The sequence below is a fragment of the Triticum aestivum genome, chromosome 7D (genome assembly GCF_018294505.1).
Source record: "Triticum aestivum cultivar Chinese Spring chromosome 7D, IWGSC CS RefSeq v2.1, whole genome shotgun sequence".
Classification (NCBI taxonomy): domain Eukaryota; kingdom Viridiplantae; phylum Streptophyta; class Magnoliopsida; order Poales; family Poaceae; genus Triticum; species Triticum aestivum.
In genome coordinates this window covers 549,066,400-549,082,979 of record NC_057814.1, presented here as the reverse complement: position 1 = coordinate 549,082,979, position 16,580 = coordinate 549,066,400, and positions in this window count along the sequence as shown.

The window sequence follows — 16,580 nt, the reverse complement described above, 5'->3', positions numbered from 1 at the left end:
TCTGTGGCTAGACTTGGTGCATGGAGCAGGCCCTCCTTTCGCCGTCAGATTTTTACAATAGAGCGTCTGTGATTGTGGAATACTGGCTGTGCCTTGGCGGTGTCGCTGGACTAGGACCAGAAGATTCCCGCCCGGGCGCCTACCACTTTTCTGACACCTTTGAGGAGTCTGGCTCTTGGCTTGCTACGCGCGGTGCATGGTCTGGGACTCCGAGATAAGAGGCCACGCCATCGAGCAACAGCCATTTTCCGTAGAAACGGCGTAGCGGTGTACATCGTCATTTTGCGTCCTTTGCATATACCGGGCAAAACGGGGTGTACCAGCCGTGGTGCCAGAAGTGTTGTTGACTCCTTGAGGCCACCCCTTGACCGGACCGTGACCCAGAGAGCCAAGTACAGCACCTGTCATTTTGAAAAAAAGGCTAGGCCTAGAGGGTGCGTGCACGCAGAACCATCTAGAGACCGATGCATATCACTATGATACTACCAATATTACTTTTTTTTAGAACTACCTTAATCTTTACTCTTATAAAAAAAACGAGTTGATGATAATGATGTACCTGTCATCTGCAATATGTCGTCTGATCTATACCTGACGACTAGAAAGCAAACGGTGACAATTTTGCAAAAAGATGCTCGCATCTCTATCCACATTTGCAGATAAGGCTTTCCCTCGTTCATCCTTATCTCCCACAATCTCATTGTTGAGCAATTAAAAAAGAAGCCTCTGGAACAATCTGGTATGGTGGCTGCTGTCGGCGTTGTCCATCCCCATGTCTCCACTCAGTCCGACCACCAATCACCACCACGCCCCACTCCTCCTCACCTTATCTCTTCTCTTTCTTGAGATATCATTAGTTTTTACACATGGATTACACCCGCATGGGTCAATCACAACAGGTGTTTTGTAAAAGAATGCATTTTGATGTTCCATGCAATGCACGGGCATCCTGCTAGTTACTTGATAAAGCGTGTATATGAAGTTTGAACATTGCAGAGAAAATGCTAGCAAGTCACGTTATTCTCGATGGTTTTTTGTGTTGGTTACGACATCTCCAACCCGCAAATTTGTTTCCGCATCCGTCTGCGAACAGGGGGCAATCCACCAACATTGATGTAGAAGCCAGCCATCCAACGCTAGCCGCATAAAATTCAAACCGCTTTTCAACTAAATCGAACAAATTACATGCAAACCGAATGATTTTCATACAAACCGGAGCAATTCATTACATTCGGACATATTTGTACCAAATTATAGCAGACTATGCTAGTCTAATCAACTAGTCTAAGGCGAAGGGTCCACCATGGAAAAAACTCTAAGACGGTAGGAGGCGATCGCGAGGCGGTTGCGCTCCTAAGCCAGGGTTAGGGTTTCTTGGTGGGGGCGGTGCGGTTCCTGGCGGTGTCTAAGGCTGTGACGGCGCATGCTTGGCACGGGTCGAGGTCTTTCCTCCCCACCAGCGGTGGCGCTGATGACGGAGAGGCGGGGGTGCGGGGCGGCTGATACAAAGAAGATGGTGACCCCAAAGTCGACGACGGTGGCGATCTCAACTCCGCCTGCTAGATGGGTGGGAGGTTCAACGAGTGGGGGTTCTTCAAAGTCCCTCGTCAAGTGCAATACTCCGGATACGGCTGCAACCCTTTCAGTGAGACAGGGGGGATGGTGCTGATGGATAAAGAGGTGGACGACGTCATCTTTGCTGAACCAGAGCAGGCACATCCAAGACCTTCACGGTGGTCGGCGGTGGGGAAGGTTTGTTCATCTAGACCTCTTAAGATGTCTGCTTTGGAAATGACTCTACCCAGAGCGTGGGGTCTGCATAAGGAAGCATGTTTCAGTGATCTTGGGTCCAACACTTTTGAGGTTCAGTTTGGATGAGAGGGAAACTGAAACATGTTATGTGGTCTGTGGCAATATGACTTATGTGTGCTGATAATGAAGGAATATGAAGGCGATGTAAGACCGTCGGAGATGGTGTTCGACAAGATAGATATTTGGGTCCGGGTGACTAATCTATCCCCGGACAAGAGAACGCCGACATTTGGAAGAGCCCTAGGCAACTTGAAAGTGCTAGTTATCGACTAGAGGGGGGTGAATAGGCGATTTTTATGAAAGTCTTCAAAACAGGCAATGTCTTCGAAGACGTGCAAACAAAACAATAACTAAACAGGATGCAACGGAAGATAAACTACACTAGGCATGCATTGATGTCAAAGTGCAGTATAAGTGATCCACGAAGACAAGTAGCAGATAGGTAGAATAGATCAGGTCTGGAAGATAGTGTGAAGACAAATATGCAATCAGAGAGGATGTCTTCACACAATGTCTTCGAACAGAACATGCATGTAAGACTTCACGAAACTAAACAATAAGTAAAGGAATGAGGTGATAGAACCAGTTGCTCGATGAAGACAAAGGATTTGTTAGACCAGTTCCAGTTGCTATGACAATTGTATGTCTGGTTAGGGAGGCTGAGATTGAACTCAGAACACCATGTCTTCACCTTATTCCCCTTGAGCTAAGACCCGCAAATCTCGCCTAATCACTCAGGTAAGTCTTCAAGGTAGACTTCCAAACCTTCACAGACTTCGTTCATCGGCAATCTACAATGACTCTTGGATGCTCAGAACGCGATGCCTAACCGACTAGAAGATCACAGTCTTCAAGTGTAATAAGTCTTCGGTTCACGCGGAACAGAAAGGCCTCAGTGATGCTCAAAACACTTTGGGCTCTGGTGTTTTGGATTTGTCCTCGCAAGGATTCTCTCTCAAAGGCTTCGGAGGTGGGTTGCTCTCAAATGACAAAAGCCGTGCATAATACTCGGATCAACCACCAACTTATGGTGGAGGGGGTGGGCTATTTATAGCCAGGAGGCAACCCGACATGATATGTCTGAAATGACCCTGGGTCAATGGACAACCGACACATGTCCAATGGTCGGATTTCAAACTCACGCGACAGCTTAACTTGGGCTCCAAGGAAAGCTGACTCAACCAACTCTGGAAGAGATTTTTTTCTCATTATCTTCACTCGAAGACATAGAATTTTAGGTTGAGCATCACATTAGTTTTCTGACTTTGTTTACCTCAACCCCACTTAACAGTTTGGTGGTTCCTATGAGTTAGGAAAGAAGAAAGTAAAACTACGAAAGAAACTATGTCTTCGCGCTCCATTGACTTCAAGTGAATGTCTTCACGTGTCATTATCTTCAACACAAATGTATTCACGAACCATCATTGTCTTCAATGTCTTCATACATTTTTAGGGGTCATCTTCGATGGGTAAACCAAATCAATAGGGACTTCTACCCGTGTTCTTCTGCGAATCTCACAAACACATTAGTCCCTCAACCAAGTTTGTCATCAATACTCCAAAATCAACTAGGGTTGGCACTAGATGCACTTACAATCTCCCCCTTTTTGGTGATTGATGACAAACTTGTTGAAGTTTTCAATGGGGATAAAATATGTGAAAGTTAAATGTGGTCATTGGCTTCATGAATTTGAAGGGGCTCCCCTGAAGATGTGCATGTAAGTAGTTTGCCTTTGAATGCACATGCACGTGGCAGCTTTCACTTTGTGGAGATCTCCCTCTTTCCATGAAGTCAAATCAAAGTGCATACAAGAATAATTTGAAGATAATGAAATGCACAATGGAATATGGGCGTCTGTGAGATGACTTTATGCGCATAAGATCAAAGTTAAGTAGTGTGCAACATGAAACAACAGTGAATGTAGTAGACGTCCATGAGGACTTAAGTTTACAACGCAAATACCAAATGTTCAAAATGAGAGTTTCAAACTTAACAAAATATAGCAAGCTCGACCCAAAATTCCTGCTCAAAAATTATGTATGAGTCTTTATTCTTTGGTGGAGGAGGAAGAAGGAGCTAGCTCTCCATCTTGCCTCTCCTGTACATGTGAGAGTGTGTGTAGACTAAGAGAGCAGATCGCGTGTCCCTGCATGGAGGGCTCCGGGGGGGTCTTCTATAGCCGCCCCCCAGGGTGCACCAGAATTATTGCGCCGTCCAAGTATGAAATGGAGCAGGTGTGCACCAGAATTCATTAAAAATAGTTGTACACAAGAAAATAAATAAAATGTTTCTACAATGAAGAGATCTATAACTTACGCGTTGTGGTTACAGCAACTTCAACAAGTCCTCTTTCTCTAAATAACCGTTGTTCACTGGAAGCTGGTGCAAAAAAAAACTCTCCATCATTTCATACACTACTATGGAAAACCCTATTAGTAGTGCGGGGTAAAGGCCTAGCAGTAGTGTTGGGGGATGACCCCCCGGGTAGGCACCAGAGTCTAGAACATTTTTGGAAACATCAGGGCGGCTGGCGCCCCTCAATCCGGCTAGCCCTCCGGCCGGGTTCCCAGTGCAGGTCGGCTGGGCACGGTGCCTCGTGCCGGGACAGCTGGCCGTAGGTCAGCGGCTGTCCCATCGGCCATACGACAAGACAACCTGCCACGACGGGAGTGCATGGCTACAGTGCGGCCGTACCCACTGACCCGGGCGACCGACATCAGCGCGGCTCGCCACTGTAGCCTGCCGACGCCAACCACTCCGTGATGCGGGACATGACGAGCAATAGTGTCATGCAGCCGGCAGGACCCGCACCCAGCGGGCCCGCCGCCGACTCTAGTCGATGACACCAGGGTCCCACACCCATGTATCTTTACCATTGTAACCCTGGGGGTCAGCCTATAAGACCCCCCCGGAGCCCTCCATGCAGGGACACATGATCTGCTCTCTTAGTCTACACACACTCTCACACGCACAGGAGAGTGATACGTCTCCAACGTATCTATAATTTTTATTATTCCATGCTGTTATATTATCATTCTTGGATGTTTTACAATCATTTTATAGCAACTTTACCTCATTTTTTGGGACTAACCTATTGAGATAGTGCCCGGTTCCAGTTGTTGTTTTTTGCTTGTTTTTTACTTCGCAAAAAATCAATACCAAACAAAGTCCAAACACAGCGAAATTTTTTGGAGAATTTTTCTAGGCCAAAAGACACGGGATGGGCCAAAGAAGTACCAGAGGGGTGCCCCGAGGGGGGCACAACCCACCTAGGCGCGCCCTAGTGGGTTGTGCCCACCTCGGTGGCCTCCCGCGCTGCCTCTTTGCTCTAAAAATACCCTAATATTCCAGAAACCCTAGGGGAGTCGACGAAAATCAATTCCAGCCGCCGCAAGTTCTAGAAACCACAGATCCAATCTAGACACCATCACGGAGGGGTTCATCATCCTCATTGGTGCCTCTCCGATGATGCGTGAGTAGTTCATTGTAGACCTACTGGTCCATAGTTAGTAGCTAGATGGCTTCCTCTCTCTCTCTTTTGATTCTCAATACAATGGTCTCTTGGAGACCGATTTGATGCAACTCTTTTTGCGGTGTGTTTGTTGGGATCCGATAAACTTTGAGTTTATGATCAGATCTATGTTTTTATCCATGTAAGTTATTTGAGTCTTTTGATCTCTTATATGCATGATTACTTATAGCCTCGTATTTTTTCTTTGAATCTTTGGTTTAGTTAGGCCGACTAGTTCATTTTTTCTTGCCATGGGAAGAGGTGCTTTGTGATGGGTTCGATCTTACGGTGCTCGAACCCAGTGATAGAAGGGGAAACGACACGTATGTATCGTTGCTATTAAGGATAACAAGATGGGGTCTATTCCTATATGATTAGATCTTTTCTACATCATGTCATTGTTCTTATTGCATTACTCCGTTTCTCCATGAACTTAATACACTAGATGCATGCTGGATAGCGGTCGATGTGTGGAGTAATAGTAGTAGATGCAGGCAGGAGTCGGTCTACTAATCTTGGACGTGATGCCTATATAATGATCATTGCCTAGATATCGTCATGATTATTTGAAGTTCTATCAATTGCCCAACAGTAATTTATTTACCCACCGTATGATATTTTTCTCGAGAGAAGCCACTAGTGAAATCTACGGCCCCCGGGTCTCTTCTTTATCATATTTGCCTTCAAGATCTATTTCTATTTGCTTTTTTTATGATCTATTAATCCAAAAACCCAAAAATACCTTGCTTCAATTTATTGTTATTTATTTTATCTTGCGTTCCCGCGAGATCTATTTATCCAATCTACTACATTTTTTACATATCTTTTACCCGGGAGGGATTGATAACCCCTCTTTTACGCCGGGTTGCAAGTATTTGTTCTTTGTGTGCAGGTGCCGTTCATGTAGTGTTGTGTGGTTCTCCTACTGGTTCGATAACCTTGGTCTCATCACTGAGGGAAATACCTACCATAGCTGTGCTGCATCATCCCTTCCTCTTTGGCGAAATACCGACGTAGTTCAAGCCGCATCAAAAGGAATTTCTGGCGCCGTTGCCGGGAAGACATCATCAACATCTACCAGGTTCCTAATCACAAATCTCATCTCCTTGCAATTTACATTATTTGCCATTTTCCTCTCGTATTCATCTCCCCACTTCAAAAAAAATCATTTTATTCACCCTCTTTTTCGGTCGCCATTTTCTCGTTAGATCTGTTTTTGTGTGCAATTTTGTTTGCCGCTTTTTGTCGTTATGGATAGTTCTTCCTCTATTTCATGCACCCCCGAGAATGAGGTTCTTAACTTTAAACAAAGGGGAGGGGAGAATTTAAAAGATGCTTGGTATAGGATTTGCAATGCTCATAATAGATCTATTCGTAAGCAATCTACCATTGTTCTTCTTTGCTGTTTTTATGTGGGCATCACCACTTGGTATAGATTCGTCCTTGATACGATTACCAGTGGGAATTTCTTAAGGTGTACTTCTCTAGATGCTTTTAATGCTATGGGAAATTTAGTGGTACCACCGCCTTTTATGGTTAATGAAACAACTTTAACTCTTGAGCATGTTATGGAAAGGCTTGATGCTATTGAAAAGAAAATGCTTGCAGAAGAACATATTGAAAACTTGGATAAAAAGATGCATAATTTTGCTAGTAAGATTGGGTCAAAAGCGGGAGAAGTTCTTAAGTTTTTAAAAGAAGAGGGGATCATAATTCACGAAAGAATTGAGGAAAGCCCGTCTTGGATCGATAAATTGGAAGAAATCTTTAGTAATCTAAGCACGGCTTTTGCCTCCACTAAAACTATTGAAAAAACTCCGGTAAAAATTAGCAAGATTACTCAAGCCACTAAAAACAAGGGTGCAACCTCTACTAGTAACAAAGAAGATCTTAAAATGATTAGTATTCACCCCGATTCTATTGAAGTGATAAGAGACCCTACCGGCAAGAATGAATTTCTCAAAATTGTTCCTAGAAGTATTGTTGTTGAAAATTTATATGGTAAATCCTTGAAGAATTCTAAGTGTTGATTGAAGAGTTAGAAAATGAAGACGACAATACTTAGATATTTGCATTATGCCTAGCTAGGGGCATAAAACGATAGCGCTTGTTGGGAGGCAACCCAATGAATAAAATTTATTTTTGTCTTTTTCTTTCTGTTCGTGGGTGTTTGAACAATTATGCTAGTGTTATGATTGTGTTTTTATGTTTTAATTAGTGTTTGTGCCAAGCAAAGCCTTTGGGATCATGTCCGGTGATAGTTGATTTGATCTTGTTGAAAAACAGAAACTCACAGAAGCGTGATAAAACTCTGAATTTTTTACACAAGATTGATATACCAATTTCCCACGTTGTCCTAATTTTTCACAATTTGGGAGTTACATAAGTATTAAAAGTTTTGAGATTACCACAGACTGTTCTGTTTTTGACAAGTTCTGTTTCTTTGCGTTGTGGGCTTATTTTGATGAATCTATGGTTTGTATTGGAGGGTATAAGCTATAGCAAAGTAGGAATACAGTAGATATAATGCAAAAATAAAATATGAATGGGTTTTCAACAATACTTAGAGTAGTGATTTGCTCTGTTATACTAACGGATCTCACGAAGGTTTTGTTGAGTTTTGTGTGATTGAAGTTTTCAAGTTTTGGGTGAGATCACGATGGATGAAGGAATAAGGAGTAAGAAGAGCCTAAGCTTGGGGATGCCCATGGCATCCCAAGCTATTATCTAAAAGAGAAGCAAGCAACTAAGCTTGGGGATGCCCGAGTGGCATCCCCTCTTTCTTCTAACGACCATCAGTATTTTACTTGGAGCTATATTTTTATTCGTCACATATCATGAGTTTTGCTTGGAGCGTCTTGTATGATTGAGTATTTGCTTGTTTTGCTTTTTTGTTTTGTGTCATCTATCCTTGCTGGACATACCTATTTGAGAGAGCCAAAATTATGCTATGATTTGTTAGAATTGCTCTCTATGCTTCTGTCGCGGGAAACCGCGGCCACCTATGGGACCAGGAGGCCCCTTGCTGGTTCGGCAGGGGGACGTCGCGTTGCACAAAGAGCAGACGAGCGTGGGGTAGCACGACAGAGATCACGCGGGCAGTTTTACCCAGGTTCGGGCCGCTGCGAGATGTAAAACCCTACTCCTGCTTTGGTGGATTGATGGTGGAAAGGTGGTGGTGGAGCGTAGTACACTTGCCCGGCAAGGGTTGCCTCAAGGCAGCAGCGACTACGCGCATATGGGGGTGTGAGTTATCCAACCTTCTAACCCTTTCTACGGTTACCATGGGCCTCCTTTTATAGGTCAAGGGGTTACCATAATGGCAAAGTAGTCATTATGCACTGATAAGATAGCAAACAATGCTATCGTACCTAACTCCATGGGATGACATGGCTCATTAAATGTGCCGCTCAACGTCACATCGTTGGTTGCCCGACAAGGCTTGCCGGGCCGTCTTTGCCAGCTTCGCGCCTGCTCGCTTGACACGTCGTCGGACGAGTGTCATCTGTGGGTTTCCCCTGTAGGGTGTGCCTGCCATGTGGCGAATGGCTGCCACTCAGTCATTCTACGGCTTGACATCGCACTGATCGACAACGTGAGTCGTGGTGGAGTGGTTGGTGAGGTGGTCTTGCCTCCGTGAGCCCCGGCAGGCCCTGCCAGGACGCCTTGGCTGTTTGCTTCTGGGGGTGGCCTCGCCCCTTGCCGGGCTCGCCTGCCCGGCAAAGGAGGCCCTTCTCTTGATGATACCTTGCTTCTCTAGCTTGGCCTTGGTCCCTCTAATCTGCATGTTGGTCCTTCGACGCTCTTGGTTCCTTGTACTCTGACTTGGGCTGGTGCTTCGATCTTGTTCCCGTGCCTGTGCACAGTCTGGGCAACAGACCCAGGGTTTGTTGCACCGACAGAAGCCCCCGGGCCTGCCCCGAACGCGCTGCCGAGCATCGTCGGGGTAGGGCCTAATAAGTGCACAGACGGGGTTGCTGAAGAGGCTGGTCTCTTGAGGTCTTCTTCGCTTCTTCATTAGTCTTGATTCCGGGCCAGTTTCCGGTTTCTCCGCGCGTCGTTCGCAAAGCTGCGGAAGAACTTCGATCGTGGCCTACGGATTTTTCTCGCCCCACGATCACGGGGCGGAAACTGCCGTCCCACTCACCTCCAGTTTTGCACACACCTACCACATGCTCCGCATGCATTGGGTGTGGTAGGTGGGGGATGCAGAGGGCACGAGGAGGAGTGCCATGGCCGAAAACCAAGCGCTGGTGGTTGGAGCAGAGGGTCGGCCTTGATTCTCAGAGCCACAGAGGGTGCCAAGAGGCCGTATTGGAGGAGCGGGGTGGCCATTTCCTGTATGAGGAGCCAGCCCCCACCCCGCCCCCCTAGAAAAAGGGGCAGGTGGTGCCTCTCTGCACACACTTCTTCTCCTTCTTCTCCTTCCGCAATTATTCCCTCCCAATCATGGTGAGAGGGCAAGGGCGCGGTGGTGTCCAGGAGGCGATGAGGGCTTTTTCTCGACAACGCGTCCCCCCTCCTCCAGACCCTGCGGTGGCGGAACCCGCCACGAGGGGAGGAGGAAGGGGACGAGGCCGAGGCCGCCGCGGTGCTTGAGGAGGAGGAGCGTGGGGCGGTGCCTTGGCAGCGCCTCCACTGGCGGCTCCTCCCCCGATGGAAGGCCAAGTCAGGGACCAACCTCGGGGATTCGTCATCAGGTTGTACAAGCCTCTGCGTGGTCATCTTCGCCTTCCAACTCCTTTTGCGCGGGAGATGGAGCTCGAGCAACCACGCGCTTTGAGGTTGCACATGAGGGGTTGTGGGAACGGCGGTATGAGGGTTGATGTCGACTTCCCTGCCCCTCACGTAATGTACCTCCACCGCGGCTGGAAGACCTTCACCCATGCTCACGGCTTCTCAGAGGGGCATGTTCTCCAGTTCAAATTAATAGAGAACGGCATGCTCTCCGTCAAGATCTTCGGGCACTCGGGAGGACGCTTAGGGTGCTGCGCGGAGAGCTCGACCAACGACGAAAGCTCCTCCTCGAGCGAAAGCGACGAGGAGGACAGTGACGGCGATGACGACGACAGTGGGAGGGAGAGCGACGACTCTGACTCCGGCTGATCGCCGCCCGCACCATCTTCATCACGCAGCAGCACCATCATCTGCATCCGCATCTCCTTCCTGGCAATGCGATTTGCCGGGGAGTTAGATGCAGAGGTGCAGACGGTGCTCCCGGGCTCCTCCAGCTGGACCCCGGTAGGCTTCCTCTCGGGTTGTAGCTCCGTTAGCCCTGCCGAGTCCTGCTGGCCCTGGTGGCGGTGGTCGACGGGGTGGCCTTTCGCCGTGCTCTCCATCGAGGCATTCCCTCGCACTCCCGTTCCCGTCGGGCTACCTCTCTTGGAGCCCGAGGGGGGGGGGGGGGCTGGGCCTCTGCCCAGGCGCTCCTTTTGCCCTCCTCACCTTCGACGGTCGTGCCTAGGAGGAGAGGGACAAGAAAGGGCATCACAGGGCACTTATCTTTTTTCAAGCTTAAATCTATAGGCATTTGCCAAATTTTAATTCAAATAATGTAATCTCTCGAGTCCATGTTTGTGTTCTGTAATGCTTGTACTTGTATCAGCATATTAATGAGAAAGATGAACCCGTGCATGTGTATGTCCATGTGATGCGGCTTGAAGCTACGTCGGCATTTCCCTAAAGAGGAAGGGATGATGCAGCACAGCGGCGGTAGGTATTTCCCTCAGTTATGAGACCAAGGTTATCGAACCAGTAGGAGAACCAAGCAACACAACGTAAATAGCACCCGCACACAAATAACAAATACTCCCAACCCGACGTGTAAAAGGGGTTGTCAATCCCTTTCGTGTAGCGGCGCCCCAAGATAGGCAAGCAGACGTGAATAAAATTATAGTAGATTGATAGATCGAACGCCAAATAAAATAAATAAGGATAAAATGCAGCGAGGTATTTTTGTATTTTTGGGTTTAATAGATCTGAAAATAAAAGGCCAATAAAATAGATCGCGAAGGCAAATAATATGAGAAAGAGACCCGGGGGCCGTAGGTTTCACTAGTGGCTTCTCTCGAGAAAAATAGCAAATGGTGGGTAAACAAATTACTGTTGGGCAATTGATAGAACTTCAAATACTCATGACGATATCCAGGCAATGATCATTCACTACTGCAGGATGGTGCTAATGCGACACTATGATCAGAGACCCTTCGACGAAACTGTGTGCGATGCCATAATCGCAAACGATGGTGTAAAAACCCCGTCAAAAAAGGTGCAAAACGTTTGCGATGGAGGATGCATCAAACACGGTTCAGATTTTAGTTGCGTGTGCGATGCAAGGCATACAGTTTAGCTCAATTAACTATTTGTGATGAGGAGGAACAAAAAACGGGCAGCCAGATGAAGGTGTGTGCGATCTACAGCATACGATTCACTCGGGTGAATTGTTTGTGATTAGGCAACACAAAAGAAACGGTCAGCTAGATCAACGTGTGTGCGATATACGGCATGCGATTCACTCGGATGAACTGTTTGCATTGAGACATGAGAACAGAAACAGTTCAACTTAACAAGATGTGTGTGATACACGGCAAACATGTCTGTAATCAGAAATGTGTGCGAAGACCGATAATAACACAGATGATTACTGCTAACAAGCCGTGTGTGTTGTGAGCAAACGATTGCTGATATACAATTGTGAGTGATTGATGAAAACATCACCGACGGGTTCCATTGTTTAGTCAGTGTGCGATGTGATTTTCTTTGTCCGCACAACATCTACGCTCTGTCTACAGAGCATCAACATATATACTTAAAAAGACAACATTGCATAACCAAATTAAGCATACAATTACAGAAGTGACTACACACATAACATTTCCACACACCAAAGTAAGCATTTACATGCATACTAAAGTAGGACAAACGAGGATCTAATCATCTACTTACTATTGCGACGACGCTTACCATTGCTCTGCTGCCGGCTGGATCCCTGGCCGTTTTGGGGAACGAGGCACTTCCTCATGTCAACGATCCGCCTGTACATGTCGTAGCTCGTGTACGCCTCCTTGGCCGCGTACATGATGTGAGCTTTGTTGAGTTTCTCCATCCATGCCGAGTGCTAGGCACGCTTGTCCTTGTTGCACGAATCCTTCATGTCTCAGTAGTAGGGGTCGATGATGGCCTCGGCGAGGTGAACCCGTGAGTCCTTCTCATGCTCCTTGCTGCTTGTCGGGAAAACGACACCTATGGGATCCCAGGGAATCCCTTCTATGGTTGGCGGGGGCGTGGAGCTGCGCAAAGAGCAGGTCTAGCAATCAACGCGAGGGGATTTTTACCCAGGTTCGGGCCGCAAACGGCGTAAAACCCTAGTCCTGCTTGTCTGTGTTTATTTGGTGTTCTCGAGCTCTTGAACTAGCTGCGGTGCATGCCCAGTCCAAAAAGTCCGAATCCTTCCACAATACGCCTCGGGCCTCCTTTTATATGTCAAAGGGTCGCCACAGTGGCACATAGGTGGTGGAAAGTATCTATAGTGTACAAGTTTATCGCCCGACACTGTAGGATAAATGCATTTAATGCGCTGCCTACGTGCCCTCTTGATTTATCGGGGCGGCAACAGAGCTCGTCCCGTCCGTCGCCGCCTCGCCTTGCTTCGACGCGCGTCCAAGCTGACGAGGCATGCAGCGCCATGCTGGCTGGCTGGTTGCTGTGCTGGTGCGGCGACAGGGTCTTCACGAAGATCTGCATGCCACCACGCAGGTGCTTGACTAGTTGGTCTAGAAGCTGCATGCTGCCACGCAGGCGCTTGACTAGTTGGCAGACTGGTTGCCGCATCAGAACGGCCGCGGGGCAGCGCAACATTGGTGGGTGCGGGCCTAGCCGTGGCCCCGCAGATGCCCCCGGCAAGGGTCTTGCCGGGGTCTCGCGGGCGTCCCCGGCAAGGATCCTGCCGGGGGTCTTCGACCGTCCCCGGCAAGGATCTTGCCGGGGGTCTTCGTCTTCTGGTTCTTATCTAGACTTGCATGCCTTTGGTCTTCACAAAGATCTGCATGCCACCACGCGGGCGCCCCTGAGTCTTGGTCTTGATGTTGTCGATGGTGTCAGAACTCTTAGGCTCAAGGGTGGCGGCCTTGCTGATGTTGGGCAAGTCACCCCGGCAAGGCTCTTGCCGGGGCTGTGTAGGCCACCCCGGCAAGGTGTTGCCGGGGGAAATCCATCTTGCCCCTTTGCTCTTCATGCTGCTGGCTTGAGTGTTGCCTTGGCAGTCTCGTACCTTTGCTTCCTCTGCCCCGCCAAGCATGGCCGCAGGTGCGGCTACGACTGCCCGTGCACAAGTAAAGGGGTACAGAAAGGCCCCTACTTTTGTACATCGATAGGAGCCCCCGGGCCTGGGCCACACATGAGCGCAAAGCGTTGTTGGGCCAGGCCCAGAACGGTGCGTGGGCACGCGTTGCAGAGTTTTAACCGCAGTAACTTCTTCGCCAGTTGCGCTTCCCCATGATTCGCATTGAGTGCGTGACGTGGGGGTCGTGCGTGGGACGGTCGCAGCACGCTTGCGTCACCATGCGGTGAATAGTAAAGAGGTGGCCCACGTCCTCCCCATAAAAAAAGAGGAAGCCGCAGGGGCGCTGCTCATTTACAAAGTGGACTCGGGTCGTGGCCTTCATGGCGCCAGCGCCCCATGATCACGGGGAGGGAAACGGTCGTCCCACTTGCCTTCTTAATTCTGGTTCGCCCGCCACGTGTCCTCCATGTCTCAGGGAGGGTAGGTGGTGGATACGGAGGGCACATGCCTTAACACCGAGGCGGGAAGCCGGGCGTTGCTGATTGGAGTAGCGGGTCGGTCCTGATTCCTTGCGCCTCTAGTGGCCGGATTAGTCGAGTGGGGCGGCCGCCCTCCGGTTGGGGGGCCGAGCCCTGTAACCCACAAATATATGGGATCAATTGTAGCCTCTTTCGATAAGTAAGAGTGTCGAACCCAACGAGGAGCTAAAGGTAGAACAAATATTCCCTCAAGTTCTATCGACCACCGATACAACTCTACGCACGCTTGACGTTCGCTTTACCTAGAACAAGTATGAAACTAGAAGTACTTTGTAGGTGTTGTTGGTAGGTTTGCAAGATAATAAAGAGTGCGAAAATAAAAACTAGGGGTTGTTTAGATAAAGACACAACTAAGTTAGTTTTAGTAGAGAGCTTGTTGTCACACAAGAAAGTTATTTGTCCCTAGGCAATCGATAACTAGACCGGTAATCATTATTGCAATTTTATTTGAGGGAGAGGCATAAGCTAACATACTTTCTCTTCTAGGATCATATGCACTTATGATTGGAACTCTAGCAAGCATCCGCAACTACTAAAGATCATTAAGGTAAAACCCAACCATAGCATTAAAGCATTGGTACGTCTCCAACGTATCTATAATTTTTGATTGTTCCATGCTATTATATATTCTGTTTTGGATGTTTAATGGGCTTTATTATACACTTTTATATTATTTTTGGGACTAACCTATTAACCGGAGGCCCAGCCATTGCTGTTTTTTGCCTATTTCAGTGTTTCGAAGGAAAAGGATATCAAACGGAGTCCAAACGGAATGAAACCTTTGGGAACGTGATTTTCGGAACAAACGTGATCCAGAGGACTTGGAGTAGACATCAAGCAATCAACAAGGAGGCCACGAGGCAGGGGGCGCGCCTACCCCCTGGGCGCGCCCTCCACCCTCATGGGCCCATCGTAGCTCTCCTGACCGACCTCTTTCGCCTATATATACTCATATACCCTGGAAACATCATATACGGAGCCAAAACCCTATTTCCACCGCCGCAACCTTCTGTACCCGTGAGATCCCATCTTGGGGCCATTTCCGGCGCTCTGCCGGAGGTGGCATCGATCATGGAGGGCTTCTACATCAACACCATAGCCTCTCCGATGATGTGTGAGTAGTTTACCTCAGACCTTCGGGTCCATAGTTATTAGCTAGATGGCTTCTTCTCTCTCTTTGGATCTCAATACAAAGTTCTCCTCGTTTCTCTTGGAGATCTATTTTAACTCTTTTTGCGGTGTGTTTGTCGAGATCCGATGAATTGTGGGTTTATGATCAAGATTATCTATGAACAATATTTGAATCTCCTCTGAATTCTTTTATGTATGATTGGTTATCTTTGCAAGTCTCTTCGAATTATCAGTTTGGTTTGGCCTACTAGATTGATCTTTCTTGCAATGGGAGAAGTGCTTAGCTTTGGGTTCAATCATGCGGTGCTCGATCCTAGTGACAGTAGGGAAACGACACGTATTGTATTGTTGCCATCGAGGATAAAAAGATGGGGTTTATATCATATTGCATGAGTTTATCCCTCTACATCATGTCATCTTGCTTAAAGCGTTACTCTGTTCTTATGAACTTAAATACTCTAGATGCATGCTGGATAGCGGTCGATGTGTGGAGTAATAGTAGTAGATGCAGGCAGGAGTCGGTCTACTTGTCACGGACGTGATGCCTATATACATGATCATACCTAGATATTCTCATAACTATGCTCAATTCTATCAATTGCTCGATAGTAATTCGTTTACCCACCGTAATACTTATGCTCTTGAGAGAAGCGACTAGTGAAACCTATGGCCCCCGGGTCTATTCTCCATCATATTAATCTCCCGTCAATAAGCTATTTCTAGCGCCATTTATTTTTCTTTCTTTACTTTTAGTCTTTATCATAAAAATACCAAAAATATTATCTTATCTTCTCTATCAGATCTCACTTGTGCAAGTGGCCGTGAAGGGATTGACGACCCCTTTATCGCGTTGGTTGCAAGGTTCTTATTTGTTTGTGTAGGTGCATGGGACTTGAGCGTGGTCTCCTACTGGATTGATACCTTGGTTCTCAAAAACTGAGGGAAATACTTATGCTACTTTACTGCATCACCCTTTCCTCTTCAAGGGAAAACCAACGCAGTGCTCAAGAGGTAGCAAGAAGGATTTCTGGCGCCGTTGCCGGGGAGTCTACGCACAAGTCAAGACATACCAAGTACCCATCACAAACTCTTATCCCTCGCATTACATTATTTGCCATTTGCCTCTCGTTTTCCTCTCCCCCACTTCACCTTTGCCGTTTTATTCGCCTTCTTTTTCGTTTGCCTTTTTCTTGCCAGATCTATTGTTCGCTTGTGTTACCATGTGCCTTCTATTTGCTTGCATCTTTGCTTGCTAAAAATCTATTGATATGGATCCAATTAAAGTGTTCTACTTGGATCATCTTC